This window comes from Dasypus novemcinctus, chromosome 22 (genome assembly GCF_030445035.2).
Source record: "Dasypus novemcinctus isolate mDasNov1 chromosome 22, mDasNov1.1.hap2, whole genome shotgun sequence".
NCBI classification, from domain to species: Eukaryota; Metazoa; Chordata; class Mammalia; order Cingulata; family Dasypodidae; genus Dasypus; species Dasypus novemcinctus.
In genome coordinates this window covers 40,522,823-40,538,403 of record NC_080694.1, presented here as the reverse complement: position 1 = coordinate 40,538,403, position 15,581 = coordinate 40,522,823, and the positions used below count along the sequence as shown (strand labels likewise).

Below are 15,581 nucleotides of genomic sequence, written 5' to 3'. Positions count from 1 at the left end.
GGTGAATTTTACCAAGTATTTCAAATTAATACGAATTCTCCTCAAACTGTTCCAAAAAAGTGAAGAGGAGGGGACACTCCCTAAGTCGTTCTAAGAAGTCAATGTCACTCTCATACCAAAGCAAGAAAAAGGTAACCCAAGCAAGAAGGAAAATTACAGACCAATATATCTTATTAATATGTATGCAAAAATACCAAAAAAGAAAAAAAAGAAAAACACTATCAAAATGAACCCAAGAACATATTACAAGAAGCATATACCATGATTAAGTGGGAATTATCTCAGGTATGCAAGTTTGGTTCAAGATAAGAAAATCAATTAATGTAATGTACCACATTAAAAGAATGAAGGAAAAAAAAAATACCTGATCATCTTCATTTATGACAAAGTCTCTAGAGCAAAGCAGGAGGGTATAAGATCAACACCAGAAAGTCAGTAGTGTTTCTATACACTAACAGTGAGTTATCAGAAAAAGATATCAAGAAAAAAATTCCATTTATAATAGTAACTCAATGAATTAAATATCTAGTCATAAATCTAAGCAAATCTAGGAATAATCTAATCAAATACCTAGGAATAAATCTAACCAAGGTAAAGCACATGTACACAGAAAACCATAAAGTACTGCAAAAAGAAATCAAAGGAGACCTAAATAAATGGACGCACACACCATGTTCATTGATTGAAAGAATGAATATTGTTATCACATCATTTCTACCCAAAGTGATTTACATATTTGAAGCAATCACAATAAAAATTCCAATATCCTTCTTTACAGAAATAGAAACATCAATCACAAATTTATATGGAAAGGTAAGAGGCTCTGAATAGCTAAAAACATCTTGAAAAAGGAGAATGAAGTTGAAGGACTCATACTTCCAAATCTCAAAACTTAATACCAAGCATGTTACTGGGACAGGATAGACATATAGATGAATGGAATGGAATTGACAGCTCAGAAATGAACCTTCACATTTATGAATAAGTTATTTTTGAAAAGGGGCAAATACTACTCAACTGGAAAACAATAGTCTCTTCAATAGATGGTGCAGGGGAAACTGGATTGGTGGATCCCTACCTCACACCATACAAGAAAACCAAGTCAAAATGGATCAAAGACCAAAATATAAGAGCAAGAGCTATAAAACTCTGAAGAGAAAATATAGGGGGACATCTTCAGGACCTGTGTTTAGGAAATGGTTTACTTAACTTTACACCCAAAGTTCAATCAATTAAAGAAAAAATAGATGACTGGAGCCTCATGAAATTTTTTAAATTTGTACCTCACAGGACTTTATCATGAAAGTAAAATGACAGCCTACACATGTGAGAAGATATTTGGAAACCACATATCCAATAAAAGTTTAATATCCAGAAAATGTAAAGAAATCCTATAATTGAAGAATGAAAATACAAACAACCCAATTAGAAAATGAGCAAGACTTGACTAGATATTTCTTCAAAGAAGATGTAAATATGGCCAGAAAGTACATGAAAAGATGTCCATCCTCATTAACATTAGTAAATGCAAATAAAAACCACAATGAGTTATCATGTCACACCCAGTAGAATGGTTACTATTAGAAAAATGGAGGATGATAAGAGTTGGAGAGGATGTAGAGAAATAGGAATACCCATTCTTTTTTGGTGGGAAGGTAGAATGGCACAGCCACTGTGGAAGACAGTCTGGCAGTTCCTCAGAAGTACAGAATTACTATATGACCTGGCAATCCCATTCCTAGGTATATCACTAAAAGAATTTAAAGTAAGTGTGACAGTTTGAATTTTGTGAATCCCAGAAAAAGATTATGTTCTTAAACTAATTCATTCCTGTGGGTGTGGGACCCTTTGGTTGCATTAAATTCAGTTAAGGGGACTTTGATTAGATTACTTGATAAGATTGATTTCTGGCTTTTGATTGGACTACATCAGTGAGTAGTCAGCTTGGGTCTCAGTCCTCTGGCTGAGTCTGATATAAATGGAGACAGAGAGAGTGACACACACAGAGAAAGAAAGCTGCCATTTTGACCAGCCATCAGTCAAAATGAAAGAGGACTCAAGGAACACTAGCAGCCAAAGCTTACACATGAAGTCTCCAAGAGGCTGGGCCCACAGAGCAGCTCAAGGCTGAAGAGATGAGCCATATGCCTGATAGTTCACAGCTGATCTCAGGAAGAATGCAGAGCAGCTGAGACTGAGAGAGCGGCCTGGTTTCCCACACCTAAGCTCTGAGAGATGGTAGATTATGGAGGGAAAGGAAGCTACTCAGCAGAGATCAATGGCCATTTTCACCAGTTGGCAGGACCCCAGAATCACCAGTACCTGACTCTGGGGAGAAAGCATCTCCACTGATGCCTTGATTTGGACCTTTCACAGTCTCACAACTGTAAGCTTGTAAGCTAATAAATCCCCATTGTAAAAGCCAACCCATTATTGGTATATTGCCTTTGGCAGCTTTAGCAAACTAAAACAACATCCAAATGGACATACTGAATAGACAATTATATGTAAATCCAGTGAGAGGTAGGATCTGGAAAAAAATATTTGGGAGTAATCAGCAAATAGATGATATTGACCCCATAGATCACTTAGGAAGTTAGAATAGATGGAAAAGAGAGAAGAAAAGGCCAAGCACTGGAAATTTATATACAGAAGAAAATAATAAAAATTGCTAATAAAGTTTTTAATGTTAAACTGTACTAAAATTCAAAGAAATTCTAATTTAGGAAGAAATGAAGGGAAGCAAAATAGTAGCAGAATACTTTTGAATCTACTCAAATCCTTCCATGAAAGTGGAAAAGAGAAGTAGATTACAAAAGAAAAAGCCAATAGATAGCATTATCAACAAAACTAGATGATCAAATATCACCCACAAACTTAATATGAGCATACAGGGTCAAACCAGGAACATCAGAAGAGCCAAGTGTGACCAGCAGCAGTGAGAAAGCAGACAGAGAAAACAATGTTCATGAACACTGGCTATCCCAGAAATTGCTACTATTTATCCCCAAAAGGAAGTGATTTGATCAGGGGAGAAGGACTCAGCTGGTAGGTCTGAGTATGCTTTGTAAGTTCCAATTTGCAGATGAGTTCAAGAAGAACACAGGAAGGTCTCATGACGTAAGCAGAATCCTAAGCCACTGCCAATTATTGGATTTTACACAAACAAATAAAAACATCTTGCTAAGCCACTTAGATTTCAGGGTTTATCTAATACTGCTTAGTTAAATAGAAATTGGTACCAGAAATAGGAGTAAAAACCACATAAATTCTGTGATACTTACAGAAGGAAACTAGGGAACTAATAACAGAGGCTGGAAATATGGAGACTCAAGTTAGGTAGTGGGAAAATAATTAGTGATGATGATTCCGCTGATATCTTGGAAGGCAGACCATGGCCCTCCCTAATGTATGGCTTTGGCAAAAAATATTGGAAAACTGAATTGTGTTAGCATGCATTGAATATTACTAGCTTTATTAAGCAAGCTATTGGAAGAAGAAAAAACCAAACTAAGAAACTTTCCAATGTGCCTGGAAAATGAAAGGAAATAAGAAACCATCTAGAAATTTTAAGTATTGAAAAGTTGAGACTGCTTACTTCAAACATTAAGAGTATTAGATTTTTTTTTAATGTGTTGAATGGTCCTAAGATACAGCTAAGTGGAAAATTTCAGATTGATTCTAGCCTTCAACCCAATCCTGCTGACCTTAAAATAGCTGTCATTGAATTGAGAAAGAAAAGTGTGGTGATGGAAAAGGAAAATAAATTCATCAGCCTTAAGATATATGTCTAAGAAAGAATTTTGGGTGTGGCTACTGGCATATTTAACTGATTGGAAGAAAAGAAAAGAAAGGCTTATTTATTTATCATGGGAATTGAATTGCTAAAGAAAGGAGGAAAAAACAACCATGAGGTGAGACTTAAAACTCTGACTGAACATTAAAACAGCGTTTAGGCCACCAAACTTACCTAGGCAGGAAGCAGACAATAAACCTCCAGAGTTCTCAAAGCCCACTTCATTTATGGCCATTGCAGATAATGTATTAGAAGATATTAAGAAAAAAAATTTCCTTTCACAAGAACAGCTAAAAGAATCAAATACTTAGGAATAAATCCAACCAAGGATGTAAAGAACTTATACACAGACAAACACAAAACATTGCTAAAATAATTTAAAGAAGACCTAAATAAATGGAAGTATATTCCATGTTCATGGACTGGAAAACTAAATATTATTAAGATGTCAATACTACCCAAAGCAATTTGTAGATTCATTGCAATCCCAATCAAAATTCTAACAACCTTCTTTGCAGGATGGAAAATCCAATCATCAAATTTATATGGAAGGGTAAGGGACACCACATAGCTAAAGTCACCCTGAAAAAGAAGAATGAAATTGGAGTACTCACACTCCCAGTCTTAAAACTTATTACAAAGCCCCATTAACTTAAAAAAAAAGAAAAAAAAGAAAAAGACTAGTACTGGCACAAGGACAGATATAGATTAGTGGAATCAGACTGACAACTTAGGAATTGATCCTCACATTTATGGCCAATTGCTTTTTGACAAGGGGGAAACAACCACTCAATGGGGAAAAATAGTCCCTTAGACAAATGGTGCTTGGAAAATTGGATCTCTATATGCACAGAAAAGAAAGGGGACCTCTACCTCACATCATATATAAAAATCAACTCGAATGGATCAAAGACCTAAATATAACAGCCAGAACTATCTAACACTTATAAGAAAAAATAGTGAAGCATCTTCAGGACCTTGTTGTAGGCAATGGTAACAGATGAATGGGACCTAATCAAAATTTAATAATTTGTGCCTCAAAGGACTTTATCATGAAAGCAAAATGGCAACCTACACAATTGGAGACAATATTTGGAAACCACATATTTAATAAGGGTTTAAAATACATAATACATAAAGAAATACTTCAACTCAACCGCAAAAAGACAAACAAGTCAATTTAAAAGTGAGCAAAAGATTTGATTAGATATGTTTCCAAAAAATAGATACAAAGAGCCAGAATGTATATAAAAGGAGGCTCAATTTCATTTGCCATTAAGGAAATGCAAATCGAAACCACAGTGAGATAGCATTGCTATTAAAAAATGGAAAATAACAAGTGTTAGAGAGGATGTGAAGCAATAGGGATACATATGCATTGCTGGTGGCAATGTAAAATGGTGCAGCCGCTGTGGAAAACAGTTTGGCTGTTCCTCAGAAAGCTAAAAATAGAATTACCGATATGACCCCATAATCCCACTGCTCGGTATATAGCCACAAGAATTGAAAGCAAGGGCTCAAACAGATATTTGCATGCCAATGTTCATAGCAGCATTATACACAATTGCCAAAAGATGGAAGCAACCCAAGCACCTGTCAACTGATAAATGGTTAAAAAAAAATGTGATACATACACCCAATGGAATATGATTCAACCCTAGAAAGGAATGACATCCTCGTCCATACAGCAACATAGATGAACCTTGAAGACATCATATTGAGTGAAATAAGCCAGACATAAAAGGACAAATATTGTATGATCTTGTTGATATGAAATAATTAGAATGAGCAAATTCATAGGGCCAGAATCTAGAATTATGTTACCAGGGAATGGAATTAGGATATGGAAGGGGAAGTTGAGATTTAAATTGTACAGAATTTCTATTTGGGATGATGGAAATGTTTTGGTAATGGATGGTGATGATGGTAGCACAACATTGTGAACATAATTAACATCACTGATAGATATGTCTTAACATCACTAAAAGGGGAAATGTTAAATTGTATATATGGTAACAATAAAAAATTTTTAAATGCATGGAATTACAGTAAAAAGACAGTGAACCATAAGCTAATAGTACAATTATAAAAATGTGTTATCAATTATAACAATGCTCCACACCAATGCAAGGTATTAATAGTAAGGTGGTGTATGGGAATCCTGTATTTTTTGCACGATTGTTCTGTAAACCTCTCTAATGAAAAAAAATTTTTTAACTACCTTAGTTCATCTTGCTGGTCTCTGCCTCTTTCCCAGCCTGACAACACCTCTTTCACCTACCATCAATACCTAACTGAAGACTTCATAGTTCAACGACTTCTGAGTTAATTTTTTCAAGGGCCCACAATACAACATGAAGGAAAGAAGACTTGCAACTAGGAAACCATCCATCGTCTTAGTTTAATTTCCCCCAGAAGCAAACCCTGAGACAAAGATTTGAATTCATGTAATTTATTTGGGAGGTGATTCCAGGAAACACTGTTCAAAGATTGAAGGAGAGATATAAGGAAGAGCAGGAAACCAATAAAAGATTCTTCCTCAAGCAAGTGACAACTAGAGGACCGTAGCTTTATCCCACTTAGGTACGTGCACATCAGTGTCATTCCATCCACTGGATGAGGGAACGCCTCTGGGTCCAGGACTGAGGGTGGCTCCTTGAGGGCATGATTTCACCAACACCTCCAGACTGTTGTGTATCCAGAAAAAGCAGGCTCTCTAGGCCAGAGAAAGCCCTCAAGTGAAGAGACGCAGGTACCAGCAGTTGGAAGTCAAACCAGATTGTACCAAAATGTAAGGACCAAAGTTAGATGGGGGAACACTGGCAGTATAGACTCTATCCTCCATGGGTAAGAAAGTATAGTTAGAAATAGCTCAGCTTAAAATGTTAGAGACTACTTTTCCAACAGCCTGCCTCATGATATTCAGGAAATATTGTCACTTAAACCTCTATCTAGGATTGTTTCCTAGCAATCTTGGCCTTTCAGGATTCAGGTGAGAGGAAGAGTCATTTCTTATTATTAATATATTGGCAAACTATTCTGATGCTTTATATCCAGAATAGACTCCAATATCTAGCTTCCAAAAGAACTCATAATACCTTTTCTCTTAGTAAAAATGAGGTTGTCATCTCCCTCTAGTTTCGCCTATTCTGAGTTTATACGTGTAGTAAGTTATTTTACTCTACTTATGCATAGCATATATGCATTTCTGAAAGTGCTAGATATTCCAATAGTTTGTCTATTGTCAGTTTTCAAGTAGCAATATTACTAGAAGGGGGAAAGGACATAGTTAAGCCAACAAGTTATCTATGTTTGGCTCCACTATGAAATATTTCTATGAACTATAGATCTTCTGAATTGTGTTGATCTTAGGTTGATATTTTTAAATTTTATCTTGTTTTAAGAAACACAAACAGTGTTACAGGAGAGGATGTAAAGGGGAAGAGGCTTAACTATATACTGATTGATATAATTCAATCGTTCTGAAATTTTGTATGTCAACTTTAAAATAGATAACGTGTGTGTGAATAAATGAGAAATCTTCGCATTGATCCTTCAGGCCAGTGCTGTTTGTTTTAGATGATAAACTCCTGGAGAATAGGGATAATTTTTGTTTGCATTTTATGGACTAAGGGTTTGTGCCATACCATGCACTTAATAAAAGCCTATTTTTAATTTAGGTATTAATATTAAAAAATTCTTCTAAGATTTTATTGCAGTCAATGGTACAGATTGGGCTAACATTTTTTTAAAGTTGTGGTGAGAAATATATATACTCTCTATTGAACATCATGCAAGATATTCAGAAGTCATTTATAAACTAAATTCTGCCAGAAATATTCTGCAAAACCACAATCTAACAATTTAATTTAAGGACCAGCTTGCTTCTAAGAGAGAAGTTATCTATGGTAACTGTTCATGTTGCTCACTTTTACCACATTCTATTCTCCATCCGGGCAACTGGTGGAACTGAACGTCCTCCTCCCATATGTTTGGGGAGGGCCTGGAACTAGTTGTGAGATATCATGGGTTATTTTAAGACTGAAGCATTTAATTGCTTATTTGAGACCATCAAAAATTCTCTTTCCTTCTACCAAAGCACCTAGCAATATCCAAGTAGATGCCTGTTCCATTTACTTGGTCCTGAATGACAACTGGTAGAACAGAGACATCCCTCCTGCAATAAATGGAATTACTTTCTCCAGAAAAGACAGTGTTGAAATCTAAATCTGCGTTCCTGTGGGTATGAAGCCATTTGTAAATGGTATCTTTGAATAAATCAGAGTGAGCCAGCATGTGGACTTTTTGCACGAATAGGATCGTCCAAAGTTCTATTTGGGTGTAGCCAACTGAATCAGGGTGGGTCTTAGTCCACATTAATGGAGGCTTTATACAGAGAGAAAATTTGACTACAGAAGAAAGAGAAGTGGAAACCAGAAGAGCATATCTGAAGAGAGAGGTTGCCTTATGTCAGGGTCAAAAAATGCAAGCCAAAGAACTCCAAGGACTGTGGAAAGCCAACACCAGAACACTACAGAATTCAGGGGGAAAGCATGGCCTACCGATGCTGCAATTTTGGACTTCCAGCTCCCAAAGTCAATAGATTCCTGTTGTTAAGCCAACCCATGTGGTGGTAGTTGCCGTAGCAGATTTGGCAAACTAAGATACAGGCCCCTCCAACATATCGGACACGTAGCATAAGTAAAAGTAAGCCTTTGGGATGTAAGCCACCAAATTTGAGGAGTTGTTTGTTACTGCAGCATAACTGTGATGGATAGCTTCCATTTGTTGCACCACCACCACCACCAGGTCCAATCTCCATTCTACTCTGCTGCAGGAAGCCAGCCTGGAAAGAGTATATCAGTCAGGTTTCTTGCTCTCTGGTTTCTTATTAGGTTCATTAGACAGCACTGGCAGGAGATTAGAGGGAGGGCAGGTTTCCACCTAATTGAGTCCCTCCATCAAAGTCATGGCTTTTCTCAAGATGACCCCTCCATAGGGTTCTCTTTTCAGGTAATAGCTCCCTTCCCTCAATCCTTCAGACCTAGAGGTAGAAACAGCCCAGTGTTACTAGTCTAGGATATTACACTCTCTCGTGTGATTTCCTTATATCCCACCAACATCTTTGTAAATAATCCCTTTATTAAATATTCCTTGAATTATTCTATTGGAGTGAACAATCTATTTCCTGCTGGGGCCCTGCCTGATATGCTCTTTTAGATTATAATGTTCTAGTTATTCTATCAGAAAATGTTGCTTTGTTAAATATAGCACTCTTCCTGAGCCACTGTGGTTTCCTTGCCAAAATCATTCAACCTTGCCAAAATCAAGGAAGAGGCTGGGATGTCTAAATACCACTGTCCCCCCAACATTACTTGCGCAATAAAATTCTTTCCCCCAGACAATTATGCCTTTATGACTGTGAAAACAATAGCATATTAAATTACAAATGTGTTGCCCCATTGTCCAAGTTATTTTTCAAATGCAGTACTGATTTTTTAGTACTTTAGGGAAATTTTAGAAAGCCAGATCTTTGATATTCTCCTTCCTCACATTACCTCTCTCCATTCCTCATCCCCAGGTTGAGTTTACTTTTACACAAAGTGTTGAAAGGACAATTACCATAAGAATACTTTCCATAGAGAATTTATTAATAACTCCAAATTCTGGGTCTTAGTAGTAGATAAGCACTGATGTGCCTCTAGCATGTTAATAAAGTAATTCACTCAGGGAAGGTAAAAAGCGAATAGATTATTTAATTACCTGGAACCAGGGTAAAGTTGTTTCATCCCACACACAAGTATCTGATGACATCATCTAGGAACATCATGAAAGGATTTCAAATATATACATTAAAATTTCAAAAAGAGAGAGAAACTAGTAAATTATAGATTATCATCCATGGAATATGTTCAAAGCACTGTTTAACAAGCCTATATTTTTAATTCTTATAAATGAAAGTGATTTCACCATTATAGGTAATTTATGGCTTTTGGAAATGTCTTACCAAATCATCCTATAGAACTCCAATCCAAGTTTGTTAGATTCAGATAGATATTTTCTCCCACTGAAAAGCATTTTTTGTTTCTTTCCTCCTGGGCAATGCTTTTTTATCCTTGAGTTCTAGTATTTATATAGTGTTTCACAATTTAAAAATTCTTTTCATATACAGTGGTAATTCTTAAACTTTTTTAAACTGTGGAGTCCTTTAAAGATCTGACAACAATAATGAATATGCTCCGCAGAATTATGGATATAACACCAGACATAAACTACTGTATAGAATTTTGGAGGGCCCATTGATACCCTGATGCCTTTCTCAAGTCAATAACTCCTGTAATCTAGAGGTTATTTCTCACAGCACCTCCGCGAGAGAAGGATTGTTATATCCTTTTGTTTCAATTAAGAAAATTAAGCCACAGAGTAGTTAAATGATGTGCCGATATCACACAGCAGGATTGGTTATTAAACTCAATCTGACACTTTGTAAAAGCTTTTCCCACTGTGCTATGACTGCCTCATGTATTTGTGTTTTGTTTTGTTTTGTTTTTATTTATTTATTTCCCCTACCCCCCCACCCCGGTTGTCTGTTCTCTGTGTCTATTTGCTGCGTCTTCTTTGTCCGCTTCTGTTGTCAGCGGCAAGGGAATCTGTGTTTCTTTTTGTTATGTCATCTTGTTGTGTCAGCTCTCCGTGTGTGTGTGTGTGTGTGTGTGTGTGTGTGTGTGGCACCATTCCTGGGCAGGCTGCACTTTCTTTCACGCTGGGCGGCTCTCCTTATGGGGTGCACTCCTTGCGTGGGGGGCTCCCCTTTGTGGGGGACACCCCTGCATGGCAGGGCACTCCTTGCGTGCATCCGCACTGCGCATGGGCCAGCTCCACACGGGTCAAGGAGGCCCTGGGTTTGAACCTTGGACCTCCCATGTGGTAGAGGGATGCCCTAACCACTGGGCCAAGTCTGCCACCCCCTCATGTATTTCTTAATGTGAATCATCACTTGTATTCCACTAAAAAGTATTTTATGTAATTAAGATAGAATCAAGTTTATTGAACAAGAGTTCCAGGATATCTAAAGCTTCTTGAATAAATCCATGACTAAATATTCCATCTGATCTTCAGATCATAACTCCATTTCTTTAAAGACTGAGTTTAATTTCTGATCTAAAAAATTCGCTCACTCAGAATCATTTACAGATTATCCCATGATGCCATACAAAATTAAAAGCAAATATCTATGCCTAAGACATAGATGTGACTCATTATTTAAAGACCTTTCAGTTTCTTTTGTTTTCCTTTCAGCTTTCATAAGCTGCCTACCACCTTGGACTCTGAGCCTCCTGCCTCAAGCTTCCCTTGCCTGGTTTTTCCTAACTTATCTTCCCCGGGCTCTCAGTTTTCCTAACCAAGGGTGCCAATGGCCTCTATTTTCTATTAGATTGAGTCATATAAAATTTCAGTTTGTATAGATTAAAAACAGTAGAATATTATCAACTGAAAATCATTCCACCTTATTTAGTTTAGTGAGTTGTCCTTTTTTGTGTGTCTAAGTCTTGGTTGGCATAGGGAAGAGAATGGCAAGGGCACTTGACCAATCAGAAGAAGACCTAGTTCTGATCTATTTTGCCACTTGCAGAGGAATTACCTTAGGTGTATCACTTACACAGACTCTCAATTTTCTGATCTGAAAATGAAGGTGATACAGTTCATGTCTATATCATGGGTTTATGGAAAAACATCAAACAAAAATAATATTGACTGGGAGAGAAAGTGCTTCAGAAATTTGGAAAGCACCATATACATTTAGTCGACAAAGAAGCTTCAATCAGAAAAATTGGCATCAGTTTTTTAAGGAGAAATCAGTGACATCATATGTCCACTAAATTACTCACTGCGCATGTCCATCCACACTTATGATATCCCTTGTCTTAGTTTGTTACAGGGCTGCCAATGCACAGTACCAGAAAAGGGTTGGCTTTTATAGAGGGGATTTATTTGGAATAAATCTTACAATCCCAAGGCTGTTAAATATCCAAATCAAGGAGTAGCCAAGATGCTTTTTCAGGGTCCTGACACATGGCAAGGTCTCTGCCTTCCCTTCCAGAGTCTACTGTCTCCCTGAGCTCAGCTGTGGACAATCAAACATCGTGCTTGTCTCTTATTGGGCCTCCTCTCTCAGTCTGGTGGCTCTGCTTTCCTGCCAAGTTCAGCTGTGAGCCATCAAGCATAAGGCAGTGCTTGAGCCTTGAGCTGCTCCATGGACCCAGCCCCTCCGGGGCCTCTTGCAGTGCCTCTGTGCTCTGCTGGTTCCAGACTCTGGGACCTTTCTCAGCCCCCAGAGCTTCTCTGTTTTCCTGCAGTCCTCTCTCACACATGGCAGGGTCCATATGGTGGCTTCCTTTTTCTCTGTGATTCTCTCTCTATGTCTCCTTTTATATCAGCTCCCACAAGAGGGCAGAGACTCAGCCTGAATCACACCTTACTAACATAGTCCATTCAAAAGCAACCTAATCAAGTGATCTAAAGTGAATCTGATGCAATCAAAAGGTGCCTCGCCCACAGGAATAGATTAGTTTAAGAACATATCTTTTTGGGATTCATGAAAGAACTTTAAACTGTCATATCCCTTAGTTTGTATTGCTTTATTACATGATAATGACCACATTAGAATGACTTTTCTGACCAACTTCTAAGAGGAGCCAATGACTTGGTTCCTCACTGAGGACAAGCCAATTCATGAGTCATTTAAGAGGCTCAGTGAACTTGCATGGTGCTTTCATTTACACACTGAGATTGCATGATATTTTCAGATGGCTTCATCAGAAATCACACCAATCTAATGGTCTTAAAAATTAACCTTTAGTGCCTACTTAAAAAAGAGGGGTCAGTTTATTATAAAGAGTACATGTGGGATTAAAAATATATACTATAAAATTGGTTTAGTAGATTTTTTCCAAGATTCTTAATGCAGTAGGGCTCATTTTTTGGCTAACTTTCCTACAGCCTAATGTCTGAGTAAGCAGCATTTCAATATGGCTTTCAGCATTGGGATCAAGCCCTTCAATAAATGCAGCCATAATAAATTATATCCTTTGACTACAAAATGTGCAAGGCAAATGCAATCCCATGGGTAAAAAACCAAATGGCAGCAGGGAAGACCCTTCAGCAGTGGTTCTCCAGGCCCATAAAACCCACTTGGGGATATTGGCTCAGAATAGTTACAAAATAATTAAATTCCTATTTTATAGATATTTTCAAAGAATAAATTAAACTAAAAAGGAATTCCTCAAAAAGGCCAGTTTTATGATGATTTTAAATATAATCTACATTCTTAAGCAAACAATAACTCTAGTCATTTTGGTGGCCTTTTTCAAGTATTTAATAGTAAAATGTCTATGAATTTTTTAAAAACTGGGAACACACATCTCAGACCTCAAATGTGTGTGTACTAAGTATTTTAACTTTATCTTTTCTACAACAATTAATTGCTATTTTGAGTGCTGTGGCAGTTTGAGATTATTTTATGAGTCCCAAAATGAAAAAGTTTATGTTTGTAAAGTGATCTATTCCTCTCAGTATGAGATCCTTTGATTTCACTAAATTTAGTTAAAGGACCTTTGATTAGATGGCTTGACAAGATCATTTTAGGGCTTTGGATTGGACTATGTCAATGAGGTGTGACTCAGGCTGAGTCCCCATCCCCTTGCTGGGTCTGATATAAATGGACTCACAGAGACAGAGAAGGGAAGAAAAAGGGAACTATGAGAGAGAGGACTGATTAAGCACAAAGTCTCCAAGAGGCTGGGCTCACAGAGCAGCTCAAGAAGAGACCAGCCCTACTCTATGCCTGATAGCTTATAGCTGAACTTGAGAAGAAAGCAGAACAGCCGAGAGTGATACAGGAGGACCAAAAAGAGACAAGCCGTATGTCTGATTGCTCAAACTGAACTCCAGGAGATGGTAAGATTCTAGGGAGGGGGCAGGGGCTGTTTACCACATGCCATACCAGGATCAACAGTAGCTGACTTTGGTGAGAAAGCACCTCTGATGGTGCCTTGGTTTGGACTTTTTATGACCTTGGAACTGTAAGATTTTACCCCCAAATAAACCCCCTTTATAAAAGCCAACACATTTTATGGTACTTTGCATTGGCAGCGCTTAGGCAAACCAAAACAAGCCCCATTCCACCCAGTGCTCAAATTCAGGGTCAATCAGTCATTGCAGTATTTTCTCAGGTTTTAACTGGCCTGAAGGTTTTCTCTACTCACTCATTATCCAGTGTTTGGCATCTTTGTTTCAGGGGGCTTACTTAGTGCTGCAGTATCCATGGGGAGGAAGGGCATCTGACCCTCAATTGTCATCTTCTCTGCATTTGATCAGATGGCAGAACATTCACATTTTGCTTTATCTCTGGTCATTGGAATGATCCCCTTCCCCTCCAGTTTTATATCATTGCTCCATGCCAGTCACTTTACATCCCCTAAAATTCCTGCTATGAGGTTTACCAGCTCTCCATTACTTATTGGGCCCTCAAAGGCCGGAGTAGTGGAGAACAGAATAATGTAGGATGCCATGTATTTGTTGGTATGTAGATTATTGAAAGAATCTCTACCCTAAAGGTGATTCCAATCCAAAAAGAACATAAATTTAATGCTGCTCTCATAGTGGCCAGACAAAGCTCTACCAACTTGTGTATGGACTTCAGATTCAAACTGAGTTTAAATCTAAGCTCCACCCCTTGGACAAATTACTACTATATTACATTAGATGCTTCATCTAGAAAAGAAATATAATAGCATCTACCTCATAGAGTTGTTGTAAAGATTGAATAAGTTAACTAATGTAAAAATAATTAGAACATTGTCTTACATGTAATAATCACTCAGGACATGTTATAGATTGTCATCATTGTTTCTTCTCCTCTCCATTTCCTGCTTCTGTTTCTCCCACTCACAGGAGTACCTTGATTTTCATGACTCCAGTGAAATAACACTAAAGTTAAATCATTGAGTAAAATAAGAGTGGAGCATAATGTTGGACAGCCAAGAGAAGACATTTTTACAGTATCCAAAATGCTTTACTCAACCCTGTCGTGTTGGCCCACCTAAGTGTGCTGTATTCCATACTGCATTGTAGAAATCCCTCAAATGCCTAAAAGATATCCTTTTATGTAGGTATACAGGACTCATATTTGGATCCAGGCATCAATAACTTTTTCATTTTATAACTACAAGCTGGGATTGGAGAACAGGATGAAGTCTGTCAGCTTTCATCTATTTCCATTCATGAAAGGATGCAATTTTCGATCCAAAGAACCAGTTCTCCCAAAGTATTACAGAGAAAAAGTGCCAAAGATTAAATCAATCCAGAATCACCTCATGGGTAACTAGCCCAGTAAGTTAATTACAGGATTCTTTGTTGCTCTTTTTATTGTGGGTAAGAGTTCTTGATGCAATATTTGGGTTAATTGAAGATTTTCTTTAAAAGTATGCGAGACAGCCAGCAAATAGTGCATTTATGTATGTAATAGAAATGGTTGTAATATATCATTAGGGCACTTCGGGGCATGTTTTATTGGTTCATTAATACAGTACATGCCTTAGGTGTATTCAACCACTCGGGGCCTATATTAATGGACCAATAAAATGTACCCGGGAGTGCCTTAATGCTACCCTAATATGGCTAAGTTTAAATTAATTTTTTCAGGCTTATCTTTTTAAAAATAATTTTTCCCTACTTGGAAAGATAGATTCCTTTATGGGGGTAGGGAGTTCATAGTGACCGAATA

General features: G+C 37.4%; 1 long non-coding RNA gene across 1 annotated transcript in view; it reads left to right on the top strand.

Moving 5' to 3' along the window:
- Positions 1-6,635, top strand: part of LOC131275228 (uncharacterized) — a 36,795-nt gene extending 30,160 nt beyond the window's left edge. Inside the window, exon 3 of the long non-coding RNA XR_009182640.2 lies at positions 6,054-6,635. This is a non-coding gene — a long non-coding RNA (uncharacterized lncRNA). The remainder of the gene's footprint in view (positions 1-6,053) is intronic.
- The last annotated feature ends 8,946 nt before the right edge of the window (positions 6,636-15,581 follow it).